Raw genomic sequence first — 6,567 nt, forward strand, 5'->3', positions numbered from 1 at the left:
TTCCAATGGTCAAATCTTAATAAAAACTTCTAGAAACAACCACAAAGCATTGCAAGCATGAATTGAGGGTTACCTGGCAATTTTGGTACAATTTGAATGGTCAAATTCTTCAAAGGCAGGTTTTCTCCCTTTTGATCCACAACTTTTTTCCAAATGCAAATGAAAAATTTGTGAGTCTAAAAGTACATATATAACTCTAAAATTAAAAAAAAAAATCTCAAAATTTGATTTTTTGCCTCATGAATATTTTGACTTGTGGGCTTGGATTGTCGAGAGTGGGTATTGTTTCAGCATATTTTGGACACTTCTTCGAGATTTTATTTCGTTTCCATGACCACTGACCCATCATGGTAGGTATCACTTACTCACTGGCATATAGGTTAGGGAAACCATTTTTTCTGTTGCATCTCTCATACTAGCCTCCATTTTTCGATACACTTTCCATAGGGTCGATCCCATCGTGTCTTGGTTAGCAAACCATGTTCACTCGCTGATTTTTAAATCATGATGCGATGGTAGAGCCATCCTTTACATGGGCATCATAGTTAGAACCTCACTAACATTTGTTGTCCATGCTATTATATTGAGTAGGTTCGGGAGACCTCTTTAGTCCCGCCATGACTTGTGCGTTGAAGACTCATTCTCTTTGCTTCTTCACTTAGTTCTGGCCTTATACCTTCGAGGCTCCTTTGTGTTGAGTTTTACTGTTGCATTGCATTTTGACTATTTGCACCTTTTGGCCTTGAGCCGGCTTCACTTGGACTTGTGTTTAAGCCACTTATTTGACCATGTCTTCTGCAAACTCAAACCTGCAATCACTTAGCTTCTGCAACTTGACACACCCTTTGATCCGTGGAAGGAACAACCCTTTGAGTGTCATTGAGCAGTTTCACCTCCCTGCATTGAGAATAGGGTTGTTCCCATCCCAGGAACTAGATCATCTGTTTCACTGACACTTGTTCTTTCCACTGTACTATAGCATTCTTTTATTCTTTTTCCAACTTAAAGAAAAAGACAAAAAAAATTATATATTCCAAAAAGAGCAGGAATGGGACAACATTTCCATATATTATTAGCCACTATAGTTATTCGTGTCTCCCTTGAACAAAGCACTCAGAAGAAAATCTCTCCTCCATTTTGGGTGGGATTTAGTTTGACTTAGGTACACCTTAACCTTATATTGAGTCAATTCTCCTCTGATTGGTTATCTCTTCCAATCATATGGAGAGTTCACTCGTGCCTCCTGCATGACAAACTTATACAGAGTTATCATATGCTACCACATAGTCATCATTGAGTCGTGCTTTTGTTCAAGGGAAGTAAACCTGGGCCAGCCTCTCTGCGGTGTCCCTTGACCTATTTTTCAGTTGGCCATACCTGGTTGTTAGTGTCATGTTTTTCATCAAATCAGTTATATTGGTCCTTTGCTCATGCCGGTTTGAGAAGGTCTCCATTGACTTCTTACTGTCGAGTCTTGTCCTTATCGACGACGACATATTGCTCTGAGGGCAGGCTTAGAGCTGCACCCTGGCCCTATTTTCATGATTGATAGGTCACCTTGTGCTCAGCATCGATCAGTATCATGGGTATTTGACTGAGTGGTTTCCCTTGTGTTCAACATCAGCTTCCATTACCACACATTGGGATTCGTGCAGTGCCTTGGTTTCCATTTAACCCTATTGGTGGATTCATTGCCTCTGTGTCATCTTTCATTATTGGTTGGTTCAGATGGTTTCTATCATGCGCTAGCTACATCTTGTGTACACCGGAAACGTGCTTCAGTTAGGTTACTACATTTTTTTCGTCTGATTCCTTCCACATTATTGGGCTATGGGTTACACTCACACTATATTGATGAAGGATGCCTTAATGCCTCCCTTCTAATGGATCTTTTCCTATCGACTACAACTCATTGCTCTGGGACAAAGATTTAGAGTCCATTTGGCAGTACCTTAGGGTTTGCAGTCATCAGTGGCAGATTCCTTCGCTATCAATAGTGGGAAATCATCATTGTCCCCTGATTGATAGATTCTTCCAGGTGTTCAACTTCATCTCATTCATTCGCACTTGTTAGATTGTACTGGGTACCTTGACTCTCATTATCATTATTGGTGAGTAGTCTCGTGTTTGTTAATGGTATACATCAATGACCGGTAATCAAATTATTTCTCACATGGTCGACTTCAGATCATTTATTCCCATTGTGTAGAAATGTACCATGGCAGTCGGTGAAGACCTCGGGTTGCATCAACATTCTTTGGTTCACTTGTCAGTTTCTCCTGTTGCTACTAGTCGACACCATCCACATTATATGTTGCAGTCCTTCATAGCGACATCTTATATGCTGGCATCCGAGTTGCGATGTAGTATCATCTTATTCCATCATGCTCATTTGGTACTATTGGGATCAGTTTTTGACATTAGTGATCAACTTCATCTTTCAGCTTCATTGATCATCTTCTTATATGTGATATTCAGACATGTACTTGTTCGATCACGATCAGATGATCCATTATGTACTTTCAGTTCTTTATACTTGTATACATAGTGGATCCACTTATACTTGATATGTGGACATGCTTTACTTTCTCTGAGCATGGGTATGCCCACCTCAGACAACTGTTTCTTTCTAATCTTCTTTTGATGGCTTGGTAGGCTGAAATCTGGTGAAGTCCTTCTCAGTTTCAACAGGTTTCCTTTCCATATACTTAATACATTTAAGCCATCATGTACCCCTTCTGACCTCATATATTAGGGGGCATCTGTTATAGCTCCAAATATCACCCTTGGTATTTGTGATGCTTGGTTTATGGCCTAGGGCAACCCCTCCTTCCAGACTTGGTCCAAATATTTTAAAAATAATGTTTTACTCCCTGTACACTACTTTGCCCTGTGATAAAAGCGTGTACACGTGGGTTAGTCAATTTGCAACCCACGTATATGTGTTAAAACACTTAAAAAAATTAAATTTCCTTAACTATGGGCAGAGTTCATGGGTTTTACCTGTTGATTACCTCCTAGTGCCCGTGGCCCAACTGTTTCCCAACTAAAAAACTAATTAGGAGAAGTATAAATAGACTTCTATGGGAAGATCTTAAGGAGGAGAAGAGATAGAGTTATTATACTGAGATTATCCCTTCACTGAGTTTGAAATATCCCTATGCTTCAAGCACTTCCCCAAGTTTCAGGAAACCCTTGTTTCCTTGAGTGTCGATATTCTCCCACTTGCTTGAGATATCATGGTATTGGTTATGGAAGGAGGATGTTGAACACTGGGACTAGACGGACCTGGAGGATGGTTTCGCTTGGAGCCAGAAGAAGAAGACTCATGTGAATTCTCTCCATGTTTATTATAGTTTTCTATAATAAAAAGAAATGTTGTCTTGTTCCTGAGATTGACCTTGTTTATGCATCGGATGTTGTTGTAATTCGTGTATGAATTTCATTTTGATGTATAACTAATCATCTTACTTATATGATATAAAGTTGATCTCATTAAAATGCTTTATTTATATGCTACCATGTTGTTCGAATTGGTTGATTTGCAGATTCAAAGATCATCAGGAGTTGCAGAGGGTCTGAACCCTACTGGAACTACCCAAATGAAGGACATCCGGGTATGTTCATCCTTGCATAGTTTGTTTATTTAAGCATGTTTCCTGAGTTGTATGTGTGTTTCTTGCTGTAGATTTCTCTTTCTCTGTTGGGGTTCTAACCCAAAGCCCTAGGGTACTTATTCCCGTAACAAAGATAATTTAGTTCTTTCTCTTTAGCCCCACTCACAGAGGCATGAGATCTCTTACCCATGTCCTTGGAGTCTTTCACTGATTCAACATCTGAGATGACTCCAATAGCATGAAAATCCTTCTTAACAGTGATAGTGTCTTTGTAATTTTATATTAATGCATGTTTCCCAGTTCACTTGACAAGCTATGCAATACTTGCTGGCAAGGGAGAAGTGTATTAATCTATGGTGATGGAGTCATGAGGTTTTGTATTTTATGAAAAATTGTTTAAGATGTGATTGAACCTATGGTTGAAATTCTTCACTTTTTCCTTTTGCTCCATCTTAATACTACCCAGCTCCTTCAATAACATGGCAAGGGTCTTGTCTTCAGCAAATTTTTCAAGAATCATCTTGTTGAACCCCCTCCAATTCTGGATGGAGTCTGGAGGAAGGTTGTGATACCATACAACTACTCTACCATCTAATGTACATGGAAAAAGTCTGCATGAAACACCATCATAACATACCTCAACCGTTTGCAGGTGTAGGTAAAATTTGTCCAAGTGGTCTTCAGCCTTCACTATCTTATTAGGGTAATATTTTGTCAAGAGCTTATATGAATGTCTTGGCATATTGTACAGGGCACCCAAAAGTGCTAGTCGACCCTGAGTCATCCAATCCATATTTTGATATGCCATGTCTTCTTCTTCATGTTCATCATCTTCATTATCAGAATCTGATGGCTTGTCTTCCTCTTCTTCTTCCTCTGTACCTATCTTGCCAAAAGTTGACCTTAGAGTGGAATGTTGTCTTTGTCACTACCGTGAAAGAGTGGAGGATATTCTTGATTTTCCATAGAGTCTCCAAATTCTTAAAAAATGGCAAGGACCACTTATTCAAGATTCAAAACTACTATCCCTGTGGAGGTGGTCTTGTTCTTATTTGGAGAATCAATCCAACAATTTTTGCAAATTTTCGAGTTATAGGGAGAATGGCCCGAAGCTGATCATACAAGATTTCATGTTCAGGCCTACGCTGGGAAGAGTTACCAACTTCAGAAACACAAGTAGTGGAGGTGGAATGAATTTTTTTTCCTTGACTAGAAGATGGAATGATGGGGTTGATGGGTCTATCAGCCACAAAATACTTGTTTCCCTCCTTCTAGTGCCATTAATGTTGACAGTGTTGGACCAGCTAACATTTATGGGATTTCCAAAATATTAAATCCCAATTAGAACTCACATCGTTTAGTTTAGGAGTCCCATCTGGTATAAAGGCTCGGTTTCCTTAGCTCTAGCTGTCAGCGGAAGAGAGTGATGTAGTGGTGTCTTCAAAAATCAAGGAAATTGTGCCTAGTGAGTGTGCAGTTGTAACTATGTCAATGTTAGTCTGATGAAAATGGGAAAGAAAATTTATCCTCTAAGTGAGAGGTAATAGTACCATCTAGGAAGAGACACACATGAGCCATAAGGATCCGTCTAACATCTAGCAGAATAGTCCACAGTGGATGCGACAGTCATTACAAACAAAAGACAAGAAAATATTTGTCTAGTATCCCACAGAATAGCCCACAAGGATAGGGTAACAATAACCACCATTACAATACAATTGCAATAATATAAGCACTAAAATAACCAAAATATTTCAACTATCTTAGTACATGTGAAAGCAAACATGAAATACAAACGTCCATAGAATAGTCTTACAAACATTCATATTCCATGCATGAAGAACGTGTTGGCCTTAAAAGGCTTTTGTTATTAAGAAAAAGTTCCAAGACACATGTTTACAATGTACATCACTATCCCCAGTGGTGGAACATTGGAGACACTCCTTGCTCCTCAAAGAGCTAGCTGATCTCTCTAATCCCTTGCGGGAGGAGCCAAGCTGAACAGTCTTTTGCACATATAATAAGGGGGTATATATAACCAAGGAGTGATGCCTCCCCCTTGTGACTCTTTGACTACCCTCATGATTTTTCAACTTCCTATTACTTTTTCAACTTACATGACTCTTCATATTCATGTGTTTCCTTTTGACTTCCACTTTACAATACATTTTAATACAATATACACGATCAACAATAGTGATGTGCCATATGACTACTCATGATATGACATGACATGACACTCCTGACATGGACTACTTGATGGTGTGGCAATTTCAATTTTCTATTGCTACTGAGAGATGTATCTCTTCTTGGATATGCTTTCTCTTCTCCTTTCCATGGCTTGGTGATGCTGAATCTTTGATGATATTAAGTCTTGGATGGTAGTTGCAAACTTGTGTCCCTTTGCTTCCTCTTGATAGATCCACTTGTGAGTTCAGCTGCAAGATATTCTTTAAGCATGATTCCATCCTTCTTCTTCTTCTCCATCATCTCGCCATGACTTGATAACGTACATGTTGCTGTAATTCACTCATGATAGGACGACATCAATGAGAAAACTCCCTAGTCAAAGATGATGCATGCTTATCCATGAATTGAGCCCAAGATAGGCCACGAACTAGGGAAAGGGGCCCAGTGACTGTGCATTGCACAGTTCCAGCAGACATCAGGAGAGCTTGGGCTCTGATACTACGCAATGCACAGCTCAGGGAGGCTTGAAAGGCAGAACTACGTAGTTTCTGGAGGCAATGGGGTCTAGTTGAGGGAAATGTCACTAAAGGAAGAATCTGCATATTTTTGGAGGCTAAGGGAGGTTGGGATTCTATGCACTATGCAGTTATATCAAGCAAGGAAAAGGCTTAAGGGTTGACTATGCGAGATGTGCAGTTCAAGGAAAACTGGGAGGCCCAACTCACAATTCTAGAGGTCAAGGGAGGTTGTTGGACTTAGG

The sequence above is a fragment of the Pinus tabuliformis genome, chromosome 4_2, assembly GCF_031772625.1.
Source record: "Pinus tabuliformis cultivar Carrire ecotype Pingquan chromosome 4_2, CPIR1, whole genome shotgun sequence".
Lineage (NCBI taxonomy): Eukaryota > Viridiplantae > Streptophyta > Pinopsida > Pinales > Pinaceae > Pinus > Pinus tabuliformis.